The sequence below is a fragment of the Callospermophilus lateralis genome, chromosome 1 (genome assembly GCF_048772815.1).
Source record: "Callospermophilus lateralis isolate mCalLat2 chromosome 1, mCalLat2.hap1, whole genome shotgun sequence".
Taxonomy (NCBI): Eukaryota; Metazoa; Chordata; class Mammalia; order Rodentia; family Sciuridae; genus Callospermophilus; species Callospermophilus lateralis.
The window spans coordinates 55,835,312-55,850,541 of NC_135305.1; the positions used below are offsets into that span (position 1 = coordinate 55,835,312).

General features: G+C 35.8%; 1 protein-coding gene across 5 annotated transcripts in view; it reads left to right on the top strand.

The window, feature by feature from the left end:
• The window catches only part of Srpk2 (SRSF protein kinase 2), a 243,188-nt gene that overhangs the window by 103,827 nt on the left and 124,131 nt on the right, over positions 1-15,230 (top strand). The gene's annotated exons all lie outside the window — the stretch shown is intronic.

Below are 15,230 nucleotides of genomic sequence, written 5' to 3' on the forward strand. Positions count from 1 at the left end.
CAAGTCTGTGCTAGGAAATGGAACAGTCACTGCATGCAGTAATGGTTCATGCCTGCAGGTAAGGACAAAATGACTCAGAAGTATTTTTAAAGCAATTATTTTACCTGTCAATCATATGATTATACCTGTAAGGAGATATTTCATTAAAATAACTATTTTGCCTTATAAACAGAGTTATGATATTTTTATCTAAAGTAAAAAATGAGTCTACAGTTCCCTATTTCAATATGTAAATACTGTGTTTGCTTCTGTTTACCAAAATCATGTATAGTACATAATGTTTTAATGTGAGGTTTTTGGTCATACCAGAGATGCTTATCTTTTTCTTGGTTATCCAGCAGTTTATACTTAATGTTGATGTTTTGTATTTAAGGTGTATTGATATATCTCTTCTATGGTAATTTTTCACGGTTATCTTTTTTTGTTCATAGATTTAAAATTGAGGAAAATGTTATAGAGAAATAATTTGGTGATTAGAGAATGATGCAGGAAAACCCCTGGGAAAAAATAGGAGTTGAAGGACCTACCACAGCAAAATGTGTTTAATTAAAGTATACTAGTCTATGAAGGAGATGATTTGATGGCAGAGTGATCATGTTATAGAGATTTATTAGCATCATTAGATGTTACTGCTTTCTATGGAGACTGGAAATAGAAAAGTTTAGTTACTTGATTTTTTTTTTTTTTTTTTTGTGGCTTCTAACTTCTGATTTGTGGACGACCATTTGATTTTAAGTATTCTGTTTGCTGAGATGAAAAACAGTTTTCAGCCTTGTGAATATTCTGCCATTAAAATGGTGGTGGTGAGAGGGGAGAAAGTGGAGTTGAGTAGTGAACAGTCCAGGTGGCAGCCGTGGAGTTAGAGTTTGATGCTAGGAAGAACGTACTTAATGAGATGGCAGCAATGATCATGTTAGCCTTCTGTAGTATCACACGTTCTCTTTTGGTAAATTGAGGGGGGAACAGAATGGATGAGTATTACTGAGACATGAACTAGGAATGGGTAAAGTTAAAAGATAAAATATTCTAATATATTTTGGTGATTTTATTTACTTGCTTAGACTCTTGTGGTTACTTGAAGGAAAGCCAGGACACATTTGGTCCTGACTTTAAAGTTTAGAAATCAGCCACTGTGCCGATAACTTTATAAGCAGTTCTGGTGGAGCTTACTTTATTGTTTTATTATTTATTCTTTTGGAGGTTCTTAAAGGTATTTTAGGTGATTGTGACATGCTAATAAATGTAGCTTATGGATCAGTCTAACATTTGTAAGCACAGGAGTTGTTATTAATATAAGTATATTAAAAACAGAAAATACCTTTTATTCCTCCATTTTGTTAAAGTCATACTATAATGATTAGTTAGATCACTTGGCTTTTTTGAAAGAACTTGAAAAATAAGAATCTGAAGTTTCTTTAGAAAACTTATGTCATAACACTATGTCCTGCTTGGTATTGTCATACCTCACAGTATCATAAGCATTTACTCACACTCTTCAATTCTTAGCTCACTAGTTAGTGAGCTAAGTGATCATGTTATAGAGATTTATTAGTTTTTGCACTGACTCTTAAAGTTTTCTATTCTTACTTTCTTATTATTACTTAGTTATTATTATGATACTAGGGATTGAATTCAGGGAGCACTTTACTACTGATGTATGCCTCAACCTTTTTTATTTTAAAACATTTTTAAAAGAAATTAACCTTTATTTTTTGTTCCTTTGTCCCTTCTTTTCTTTTAATGTGTTGAGGATCGAACCCTGGGCTTCAACTGTCTTAGGGCAAGTGCTCTACCACTGAGCCACAACCCCAGCCTGTGTTTTTAATTTTTGAGGCAGGGTCTCCTTAAGTTGTCCAGGTTGTCTTTGAGCTTGCAGTCCTCCTGCCTCAGCCTCCTGAGTTGCTGAGATTACAAGTGTGTGTTGTCATGCCTGGCTAACTGTTTTTAAAACTTAAAATTAGTAGTTTCAGGCATGGTAATCGCTGCATCTTAAAGGTGTTTAGGATTTTCAGTGTTTCTGTGTATCTATTGGAGAAAAGGGTAAAGAAACCTGGCTTTTTTTTTTTTTTTTTTTTTTTTAAAGGAGAGGAGAAGCTCCTTGGCTATGTGAAACCAAAAGTCATCATTCAGCACAGCTGATTTTGTTTTTGCAATGCAGAATGATCTTTTGATATTTCAGGGAACCAAGCAGAGAAACAGCACTTCTAAATACAAAATATAATACGTATGGAAGCTGCTATGTGATGGTTTTACTAATGTTTTTAACCTAAGAGGAAATTGCTAGTCTTGTGAGAAGTGTATTAGTTGAATTATTTTTGTTTAAGCAATTTTGTAAAATGAGAAAAGCAAAATAAAAACTAAACCTAATTTATTTTTGTAGACTCTGAGACCCCCTCTTCATTGAAAAATAAAAATATGATTTCAAGTGAAATTATAATGGAATTTTGGAGTTTGTTTTGGGGGCTAAATTAGAAAATAATGTTATCCTAGAAAATCTCAATACCACCTTTAAATTTGTTTTTTGCTTTAATAAAATTGGAAGTCCATAGAGCATTATTTTGTAGGGGACGAATTAAGTACTTCTGTTTAGAATGGTCGACTCATAGGCCAAAATTAATGGGCTTACAAAAAGTCACAGTTTAGTTTTTGATTTTATATTTTGAAAATGGAAAAATTTTAACTTATTCATTTTTCAGATTAAGAGCAGAAGCTAGGCACATTTGTACCTGCTTGTAATCCCAGCAACTCAGGAGGTTGAGATAGGGGATCACAAGTTCAAGCCCAGACTGAGCAACTTATTGAGATCCTGTCTTAAAATAAAAGGGTTGATAGTGTAGATCAGTGGTAAAGTACTCTTTGGTTCAGTCCTCAGTAACTCCTGTCCCCTACCGCCACCCCAAGATTAGAGAACTTCACTGAATTAATAATAATAATAATAATAAAAAACTAAATACCTGAAGATGAATAAAAAACAAAACATACATTATAGCCAGTTAAGAGGAAGCCATATCTGCTGCAAGAGAGTACCCTTGAGGAGATTTTAGGAGTAAATCATACAGTTTCTTTCCCCCCCCCCCGCCCCCTCTCATGGTATCAAACCCAGGGCATTGCCCATGCTAGGCAAGCACTTTGTTACTGAGCTATACCCCAAGTGCTCAAGTATTTCTTTTATTCTTAAAATTCAGTGCCAGTTGAATGAATGAATGCATTTTAAACATTGTAAAGATGGTGATGGGCAGTTTTTCCCCCTTGTGTACTTCCATTGAACATAATAAATTGAATATTTGTTGAAAAAAGTTGCCAAGTTACTTATTTTTGTCCTTCCCTAGCTGCAGACTCCTGGGGCTTATGAGATCAAGCAGATGGGAAAGAGGAGGAATAGTGATAGCCATAATAGGTGGGGAAAAAGGTAGTGATCTCTTACTAAACTGTCCAGATTCCATCTCCAAGTTCTTTACAGGAAGAGGGAAGAAGGGAGGAGAATGAGCAAGAGTTGAGCCTGTGTGTGGTGTGTAGAAGGAATTTCTATTGGAGGATTCTAACAGATCATCCCAGAAGATCCTGAGGGACAGAAAATATTTTGCTGTACTAACATTTTTGTTAAACTTTATTGCTACTTTTTCAGTGAACTCTTGTTGGTATACAATTCTTAATAAGGAATAGTCGAACCCAGAATGTTCAATTATCATTCCCAGTCCATTTAGGCAGACCCAAGCAGAACTGAGGAGTTTGTGAGCAGAGGGTTTCTTACACTTAACCTTGTGTCCATCTGCTTATTGTTAAAATGTAAATTAATATTGTAACCAGTAAAGCGCACAATTGGCTAACATTTGATAACTAAGTAACAAGGCCCAGTAGGTTTGCATTTTCTTAGGAAACAGACATTAACAGGATCATTTCTTTGTGTGGTTGTTGTGGGGATGATGTTCAATATGTTTAAATATAAAGGGTGGACATTATGCTAGAATAGATAAGAAATACTCTATTTCATTACTGTCCCATATAGCTGGCAAATACTAAGTTCACAAATTGCTATCTGATTTTATTTTCTGTTCAGATTCTCCCCCTCTTCCCAACCCAAAGACCAGGCCAAACACTTATTAATAATGATTGTTCAAATTTTGAATCCACACTTTGCCATTGCTCCCTTTCTGACTGTGCTTATAGCACAGATTTTTTTTTTCCCCCTAAATGGTAGAATGAGATGGTACAGTGGATGATTGTGTTGTTCTTTCTCCACTCAATTCTTGTGCTTATTTTACTTTTATTCTATTAATTGGTGAGGTGGGGGTGGGGGACTGGGGATTGAACTAGAGGGCACCCAACCACTGAGCCACATTCTCAGCATTTTTTGGGGGGAGGGGGGGCGGGTGGTGATGCTAGGGATTGAACCCAGAGCCTTGTGCATGCAAGGCATGCACTATACCAACTGAGCCATCCCCAGCCCTTTTTTGTATTTTATTTAGAGGCAGGGTCTCACTGAGTTGCTTGTTTAGGACCTTGCTGTTGCTGAGGCTGGCTTTGGACTTGTGATTCTCCTGTCGCAGCCTCCCGAGCTGCTGGGATTACGGGTGTGTACCACTGTGTTTGGCTTTTATTTAATTTTTTATTAGTATTTTATTGAAGACATATGGGAAAACACGTGTATCATAAAATCATTTTGAAATTCAGCTTAAATTTTTTTTTTTAAGTTTATGCTTTTTGTGTGGTTACCTAAAAAGTCTTTGCCACACAGTCAGTAAGATTTCTTGCTGTATTTATTTGTAGAAGTTTTAGGCTCTTGATATTTAATCCTGTGATTCTTTTTTTTTTTTTTTTTTTTTTTAAACCTCCTCCTCCCTCTTTTTTCTTCCTAGTCCTGAGGCTAAAACCAAGGCCCTTGCAGATGCTAGGCAGGCACCTACCACTGAGCTATATCCCCAGACAGGGTCTTGCTACATTGCTCAGGCTGACCTTGGATTTTTGATAGTTCTGTTTCAGCCTCCCAAGTAGCTAGAATTACAGGCATTCATCATAACTGGCAGTTTCTGTTTTTGACCAGTTTTGTAAATAGGAACCCTCTGTATGTGCTTTTGGTCTGTCTTCTCCCACTGTTATCTGTGTGAGAGATATCCATGTTACGTGTAGTTACAGTTGATCCAGTTTCATTGCTTTACAGTATTCATTGTATGAGGATACTTCAGGGTTTTCATTTTATTATTTATGGGTGTTGGGGATATTTGAAGTTTGTGGCTGTTAGTAATAGTGCGGTTATGTGCATCTGTATGTATGTGTTTTGGTAAATGAATCTGGATGTGCATTTCTCTTGAGTTGGTGAATTTTACTGGATATCACCGGCTTTTCAAAGTGAATGTGCCAGTATTCCCAGCAGTTGTGCCTTAGGGTCTTGCCAACTTGGTGTTATATATTTTTTTCTCCTTTCTTTTCCTTCTTTCTCCTTGTAGCATTCTGGTTTGTGTGCCAGGGTCACTCAGAGTTTGGGCCATTTTGAGGAGAAGAAGCAGATAGAGGAATGTTTCTGGGCACGGACTTACACAAAGATCAGCATTAGAAATTTAACCAGAAAAGGACTGTAGGTGTAGTTGTCTGAGGTACTGGTTTCCTCTGGGCTGATTGTAATCTCAGGTCCTAGAGGTTATATATGTTAACATTAGTTTTCAGATTTGGTTTGGTTTTATTAGCAAAACCTTTCTTCAGTTAACTCCCTCTCCCCCAAGTGCTGGGGAATCAAACTCAGGGCTTTGTGCATGCAGGGTAAGTGCTGTACCACCGAACTACATCCCAGCCCTCAGTTAAACCTTATTAGAAAGTTAACTTAAAACATATAAGAAAAATCCCAGTTTAGAAATTGGGATTGAGGCTCAGAGAATCTGAGCATCAGTTATTGGTGCTTTGCTGTTCCATCCTTGGAGCCCCCTCTTTTGAGCTCCAAGCTTGATAACCCAAACCCTGAGGTAGTGGGTAGGCCATCTTAGGTTGATTAATTTCAGGTTTAAAAAACAATAGGACGATTGTCTGAGCTGCCTTTCTGTTGATCATTATTTGATTTAGAGGTGGTACTTTATAAATTATTCTCTTTGATATCAATTTAAATTTTGATTCTGTCTGATTTCTAGTGCTCATCCAGAGCATTGTTTATAATACAGCTAAAGCAAACTTTTTAAAACATAGATTTAAGTTGGTCATTTTGTTTTTATTTTTTAAATACTTAAAAAAAATCTTTATTTTATTTATCCATTTTTATGTGGTGCTGAGGATCGAACCCAGCGTCTCAAACATGCTTGTGCAAGGTGAGTGCTTCACCACTGAGCCCCAGCCTCAGTCCTGTTTTTATTTATTTTTAAAATTTTTTAGAAAGTTTTATTTTTTATTTTAGGGATTGAACTCAGGGATGCTTTTCCACTGAGCTATATCCCTGGCCCTTTTTTATGTTTTATTTTGAGGCCATGATGACATCAGCTTCCCAGGGCTGGACTTGAACTTGTGATCCACTTGTCTCAGCCTTGTAAGTAGCTAGGATTACAAGTGTGTGCCTCCATGCCTGGCTTGCTCTGCTTTTAAAAGCATTTACCCATGGTTCTTTGGATAAAGGTAAAACTTTGTCTGGACCAGTGAGCACCTATGCCCCCAAGGTCCTGGTCTTCCCAGTTCAGTCTCACAGTTCTATTATTTTATCTATCTATCTATTTATTTATTTATTTTTTTAGACATTGATGGACCTTTATTTTGTTCATTTATTTATATGTGGTGCTGAGAATCGAACCCAGTGTCTCACACATTCCAGGCAAGTGCTCTACCACTGAGCCACAATCCCAGCTCCAGATTATGTTTCTATATTCTCCATCTCAAGGAAGCCCTGCCTAGGTCAGATTACACCTATTATAAGCTCTTCCAGGACTATGTTTCTCTCCTTGGTAGCATTTATCACAGCTGTTATTATCATTTGCAGTTAACATGTTACAGATTTTGCGGGAAGACTTTTGGTATGGATTGTTGTGTATTTCTATGGTACTGGCATAGATCATTAAATTATTAAATTAATTGACGTTAACTATTTTCAAGTGTCAGGGTTACAAATGTTAAGCTTTTCAATCACCATGAAAATGTAGTTTAACAGGTTACTTTTTTTTGCATTTTTTTTCATGTAAGATGGAAATTAAATCTGACCACTTTATATATTTACCAAAATGGCAACATTAAGCCATATTCATGTGTTCCCTAATGTCAGCATTTTGTGTATCACTTTGTTGGTTTTTGTCACATTTGCACTCCACACTGTACTAATATATACTTGATATCATTCCCTTTTGCTTACATTTAATTGTGGTAAAATACCCCATATTTTAATGTTTTAAAAACCTAATCTTTGAAAAGGAATTTTTGTATTCTACTAGAAATGGAGAAACAGAATCATTACCTTGAAAAACAGGGTTTATCATATCTTGTCTATATCCTGTTGTCTAATAATGACTTCATGCTTCAGCCACATGTTCTTCTTTTCACAGGGGAAATTAAATTTTCAAGTATTGGGAGTAAATATATGTTAGCACGAAAGTGAGACTTGCTTTTTGCTAGACTCAAAAGAACCTTGGACTAAAGAAGTAGCCTCTTCCATATGTGATTTAGTATGATTCAATACCAAGTCCCAGATATCACTTCATATCATTTTGTGTACCAATACTTGCACCTCCTCTTTACTTTGTAATGGTCTTGCCTTCAAGATTATGATTATGATGAATTTATCATGATTATGATAAATTGGACTGTTGTGAACAATGTGAGTGGCTGAGTTGTTTATGTACTAGGGCTAGAAAAAAATCAAGACTAATTTTAGTAGATTTTATTTGTTATTCATTTATCCAGCATTTATCAGCAACTGCTCTAGACTATACTCAGTGGTTTTGAGATCTAGATTAGGGCCACAAAGGCAGCACAGAAATGTAGGATTCATACAGACTATTGGTGTACAGAATTTGTACAGAACATGTGTTGATGAGTGACTTGCCCCTTAATGGCTTGGTTCATTTCTTTGGCATGTAGTTCTGAACACTGTGTCATGGATGGTGCCACAGTGGGTACATTTTGTATAACCATAATTGCATTTCTGGGAAACTTTAAAAGATCAGAGGTGTGGCAAAAGGGTAACAAACAGCTGCCTACCAAGGCCATAGCAAATGAGTGATTCCTGATCTGCTCTGGCTGATTACTGTTGTGTGGAAATACAGGCCAAGGTTTCTCAGCTCTTCTGCTTTTTTTTTTTTTTTTAAAGAAGTTGGAAGTTTAGATTTTCATGTCAAATCTATTTGATGGTGGTGCAATCTCAAAAATAGAGTATCTGATACTGAGATTCAGCTCACAGTAAATGTTTTTTCTTCTGTGCTATAGCACATTGGTTCACAATATGTGATTCACAGACTTATTGTGAGAAATTTTCAAATCCTAAGCATTATCTATAGATTGAAGGCATACAGAGGAAACTTCACACTGAGGGGCAGGTCTCTACAACTCTGCAATTTTTCAGATGTGCCAAACATTCATGATCACTGATGTAAGAACTACATACTAAGATACCACAATATAAGTTTAATAAGATATTAGCTGTTTGGAAGAGAAGGGGCTACCTATAGATACAGATTTCTCAAATTGAGTATCATTCTTTTGTTTGCAAATATTCAGTACCCACCATGGCTGGGGATGTGGCTCAAGCGGTAGCATGCTCGCCTGGCATGCGTGTGGCCCAGGTTCGATCCTCAGCACCACATACAAACAAAGATGTTGTGTCTGCCGAAAACTAAAAAATAAATATTAAAAAATTCCCTCTCTCTCTCTCTCTCTCTCTCTCTCTCTCTCTCACTCTCACTCTCTCTTTAAAAAAAAAAAAAAGAAATAATTTGGAAATTACAGAGGTAGAATAGTGTTCTTTTTATAGAGCTGCCACCTCATCCTTTTCTCATTTCTCCTTCATTTTCTGTCCCCCCACTCCCGAAAAAACATGGAGGCTAGTTGAAAGACTACCTACAATGCAACAGAAACGGGGGTCAGAGAAAATGGAAGTCAGGGTAGAAGGTTATGTTAGAGAATAGTAAGATGCACACTCAGGTATGTGGTATTTGCCTAGTCAGCTACTAAAAGTGACTAACAAGTTTAACTTTGTTTACTGATAGCCAAGTGAAGGAAAAAAAAGCACTGCCTTTAAGGAAAAAAAAAAAAAAAAAAAAGAAGAAGAAGAAGAAATTAGTTCTCCCAAAAGAAGAACCAAACCATTTCATCTATGTTTTGTTAATGTAACCATTTTCATATATTTTGAAAGAAATGCTATTTATTTTAGAAATTTCAGTTAAAAAGGTTATATAAAGCACATGCTTTCATCATTAAAGGGCAGTTACCATAATTCATTATTTTGTTTTTAGTTCAGTTTTTTTGTTTTAGTCTAAGTAGATCTGCAAAAGCAGATGTACTATAATAGTGAAACTATCACCAACATTGAAGTCCAGGATCATAATGACCAGTGGTTTTGGAATTGGCTTTCTTGTACATTTCTACAGTATTCTTATGTTTTAAAGTAATCTTACCCCCAACCCCTCGCCCACCCAGTTTTTGTTCTGGGTATTGAACCAAGATTTTTCTACCAGTGAGGTACATTCCTAGCCCTTTTTTTTTTTTTTTTTTTTTTTTTTTTAAGGCTTTTTTTTTTTTTTTTTTAATATTTATTTTTTAGTTATAGGCGGACGCAACATCTTTGTTTGTACGTGGTGCTGAGAATCGAACCCGGGCCGCACGCATGCCAGGCGAGCGCGCTACCACTTGAGCCACATCCCCAGCCCCATTCCTAGCCCTTTTAAAAAATTTTGTTTTGAGACAAGTTCTTGCTACATTGCTGAGGCTGGATTTGAACTTGGGATCTTTCTACCTCAGCCTCCTCAGTCACTGGTATTACAGACTTGCGCCACTGTGCCCAGCAGTAGCATAATTTTTATAGTTTAATTTAAACAGGCTGCATAGGACTGAGTTCATGATATGGATTAATGTACTATCATAATTTTATTTATTGATTCTTAATCTTAGAATCACTTGCAAGGCTGGGGTTGTAGCTCAGCAGTAGAGTGCTCGCCTAGCATGTGTGAGGCGCTGGATTCCATCCTCAGCACCACATTAAAATAAAGGTATTGTGTTCAACTGCAACCAAAAAAAAAGAATCACTTGCAAAGCTAATGTATAAGGCTCTTGATATAGGCAGTGTTGAATTGTCCTTCAGAAAGGTACATACACTTTTACATTTTCCCTGGCAGTGCACAAAAGAGCCTTTATAACTTTTTTTTTTTTATTTTTTTTATTTGATTATTTTTATGTGTGCTGGGGATTGAACCCAGGGTCTTATGCATTCAAGGCAAGTGCTCTACCACTGAGCTACAAACTCCAGCCCCAGAACCTTTATAACTTAATACCCTCATTTGAGAATCCTGAAACAGTCTCTTTTTGAGTGTCTTATAGGTGGCATTGAATAACATGCTAACCAGTGTTGACATAACAGTCTCTCTACCCTATAGCTCTTTTCTCTAATAAAGCCAAGTGATAATGTGGTTTGTTCTATATTTCTTTTGTGTGCATAAGTAAAGTCAAGTCAGTACAGTCAGCTTTAACAAGATGAAAGACTGCATAGATTCTTAAATTTGGTCAAGCATTTATGAAAGGTGTATTTCATGTGCCATTTGTTAGAGGCTAACTGTTAAGTGACAATTCAGTCAATGAGAAACTAATTTAGGTATTCTGTTTATGCTAATGAATGTTAATTTTATAAGGGATTTTAAGAAATTTGATTCAGGCTTCTCGTTTCAGACAGATGACAAAACATTTAACACAGGTGGTTAACTCTCTTGTTTTTTTGCTGTTCTAAAAAATATAATGCATGGATTATTAGCCCCTCTAACTTTCTGTGTTAAACCAGGGCCTTGTAATTGTTCAGTAAATATTCAGTAAAGTTATTTTTATTACAGAATTCAATAACTTGTATAGTTATGACCTGACCATTTTTCTTGCTGGAATTTGAATATTTTTATTTGGGGAAGGTTTGCTCTATATATGCTGATGATGGTTGGAATCTAAGTCCAGATTCCTCAGATTAACATTCTACGCTGACGAATCAGCTTGTGAAAAGTCAAGGTGAAGTGAAGCATGGTAGGACCATCTTGAAACTCAAATAATTTAATTTCATAAGGCTGGGATGGAGATGGAGGAAAGAATGAAAATATGGAGGAGGGAGGGATGTTGTGTTCAGGTGGCCAAAATGGTCTTTGGAATTTAATGCTGAAGTGCACCAAGAAACATTGAAAGGTTTTAGCAAGGGAGATATTTGTTGGTATTAAAAATAATGCACACACCTTTGTTTGCATAAAGTAAAGGTCTTAAGAAAGTCTAAAGAAATATATTTTCTAGAATGGAATGTTGTAAGATAGCTTGTAGACTTAATAGCAAGAAGTTATTCATCTGCTCTGAAAATGGGTAGAAAAACTATGATAGTGTTTGGCATTTGAGTTATAGAGAATAAATGAATTTCTTGACACTGGGAGTATTAAACATAGAAATGGACTACCCAACAGAGGCTTTGAAATTTATTCAAGGCTCACCATTGAGCTAACCATTCTCATTGTTTGCCAGTGCACTCTTTTAACCTTTATTTTTTATTCAGAAAATAATATTGTTTTCTTTATTGGTTTGTCTTTCTTAAGACTCGTCCTACTCCATTTTCTCATTTATTTGCCCAGCTATCCTGACAGTATAATACTGTCTGGGTAAAATGGTTTATTTCCTTTATTTAATGATTTAAAGGAAATTGCATTCACTCATTTTTAAAAATTTTTTTAATATTTATTTTTCTTTTAGTTTTTGGCGGACACAACATCTTTGTTTGTATGTGGTACTGAGGATTGAACCCAGGCCGCACGCATGCCAGGCGAGCGTGCTACCGCTTGAGCCACAAGCCCCTCATTTGTTTTTTGATAGTTACCATGAATTGATTTCAGAAGATACTACTTTTATCTTCTTTTAAGAAGAAAAATATTGGTTATTTACCATCTTATCACTTATCGAATTAAAAGCCTTCTTTAAGTTCTACTAGCATAAAACAGGATATTAAGGCAAAAGCGTTGAATTAATTTCTTTCTTTGGGTCTTGAACTTGGTGGGGAGTTGAAGTATGGCTGTGGCAGGAGGGTCACATTAATAGCATTTTTTTTTTTTGTTTGTTTGTTTTAAGATGGACACAATACCTTTATTTAATTTATTTTTTAAATTTGTGGTGCTGGGGATCAAACTCAGTGCCTTACACATGCCAGGCAAGTGCTGAATCACTGAGCCACAACCCCAGCACCTTAATAATGTTTTGATTCTTCATATCAGATATTTATGGTAGGTTTGTTTGTAGAAAAGTTATATTATTAATGCAGATCAACCACTTCCCAGAAATTTTGTCAAAATTGTCTTGTTTTTTATGGGCTGGGATTGGGCTCAGTGGCAGAGTGCTTGCCTAGCATGTGTGAAACACTGGGTTCGATTTTCAGCAGTGCGTATCAATAAATAAAATAAAGGTCCACTGACAACTAAAAAAAATGTTATGGTTCTGCTAATGTTTTAAAAGTACATTCATTAAAAATCTGAACAGAACTATATAATTTCTTAGGCAAGGAGAGCAGCATTTAAATATAAATTTGACTCTCTTTAGTAATGCAAAATCTCCATTGTTTTAGTAGCAGCCTTTCAGATGATGAGTAGAGCTTCCTCAAAGGCCAGGAATTAACTTCTTCATTTAATAGCTGTTCAATACATTTTATTAGGCACAATTAACTCGTGTTATATTTTGTTCAGTTAATAGTTAAAGCTTTGGACAATGAAATATAAAGACAACAAAATGTCCACTCTTTTGGGGTATAATATGAATCACTTTGGTGATTCTTGTAGCAGCTTAGGCATTATTGGTACTTTAATAATCAGTGATATACTTCAAGAAGGGCCATTATCATCTGCTCATTTCTCTCTTCCTTCTCTTACTTTTATTGAGCAGTAAACCTTTTCCTAGCATTCTATTAGTCCTCCTAGCAGAATTGTCATCTCTGATTTACAGGTGAAGAAAAATTGAGGCCTGGAGATGACTGGTTCCCTAGTCATAGAGCTGACCAGTTTTAAAAGTCTTATCTTTTACAATGCAAAACTTATTAGCATTTCATCTATCGTGTAAAGTCTTAATGACAGGAGAAAAGACTTTAGAGATATTAAATAAAGATTGAGTATCTCTTATCCAAAATACTTGGAACCCAGAGTGTTTTGATTTTTCTGAATATTTGCTATATAATTTAATCTTGGGGATGGGACCCAATTCTAAACATGGAATCCATTTGTTTCTTATACATATCACTTGAAAATAATTTTAGTATTTTAAATAATTTTGTGCATGAAATACAATTTCATGGTATAGAATTTTCCATGTAGGCCTTAATGTCAGCACTTAAAATGTTTTGGATTTTGGAATACTTCAGATTTTGGGTGTTTAGATTAGTAGTGATGCTCAGCTTGTGTAGAAGGAGTTTGTTAACTCCTTAAGAGTATTCTTAAAACATGGAGGTGTGATTTTCATACTGGTTCATTTCAATACCAGGGCTCTCTGGTTTTCATTACATAAGAGGCATAGATCTAGTCCAGGAGAACCAGGACCTAGGATTTACTGTTTCGTCTTACTTCTTTCTATTTTTATTTATTTTTTCCACATTTTTACTTGATGCATTATAGTTGTGCATAATGGTGGGATTTGTCATTATATATTGTACATGCACATAATACCTACTTGATTTTTGAAGCATTTGAGCTATGACTCTTAAACATAGGGAAAAGCTTTCTCTAACTAGAAATGTCAGTCATTAGTAAATGTCACTTATGTGGATTCCTTTATTCTTGTCAGTTCTGGGCAAATGAAAAATTAATGCCAACACCTGGCAACACTAGTGTAATGGGTAAAACATATATATATTGATTGTCTTTAGTACTCAACATTACCCATCACTGAAATATATACATATTTATGCTTTAATATAAAAAGCTTCTTTTTTATTTTTATTTTTAAATTTTTGGTACTGGAGATTGACCATAGGGGGTGCTTTACCATTTAGCCATATCCCCAGTTCTTTTAATTTTTTTTTTTATTTTAGACAAGGTCTTACAAAGTTGCAGAGGGTCTCATTAAGTTGCTGAGACTGGTCTTGAACTTGTGATCTTCCTGTATTCAGCCTCCCAAATGCTAGGATTATAGGTGTGTGCCCCCATGCCTATCTTGTAATAAAAAGGTTTCTGTCTTTGATTAGTGAAGAAATTTGGAGAGAAGCTGAAGAACTAAAAGCAGTGTTCTCGGTTTCTTTTGGGGGTTCTCCATTATCCAAATCCCATCTATTCATTCTTCCTGAGGGTTTCTGTCTGAGGTCCTTTGCTCTTGTCTGCATTCCCTCTGAAGAGCTCATTTGTTTCCATGGTGTTGAACACCATCTGCATGGTGGTGAGTCCCCACATTTAAATCTATAGCTCTGCATTCTGAGTTACACACGTATATACCTTACTATCTAAATGTCTGTTGATATCTCAATTTTAAATGGCTTTAAACCAAATGCATTATCTTGCTTAATCCTTCCAAACCATATGACAGATAGGTTTTATATGGCCAGTGTTTGCTTTATTCACTTTTCTCTCTTATAAAATGTGGTTGCAGGGAAAGGGAGAGGAAGTAATCCTTTTAGTTTATAGCTGCCTTTATGATCTGTAGGGTCAGTGACAAAAATTACCCTGTATATAACTTGCTTCTCTGGGTTTAAATGAATATCATAAATAACTTTGGAAAAAAGTAAAAGGCAGAAGGAAGCTTCCTAGGGTCTGTGCAAGAAGGTAGGAAGTTCTCTGAACCTGCTCGGCAATAGTTAGGATTTTTGCTGATGTGTAAGTGTAACCTTTATGCTTTTCTTTACAGCAACTGCTGGAGCCATTATCATTTCTGCTAGGCTGCCATTAGTATTACTTGTAAACACTTTCCCTCTCCTTCCCCTCTTCCTTTTCTCTACTGATCTCCCTTTGATTTTCATTAGATTCCCCATCCCCACACTCTTTTTTTCCTGTTTCTTAAGAGGCTTCCACACTGTGAGAGAAAACACACTACCCTTGACTTTCTGCATTTGGCATATTTTGCTTAAAATAATGGTC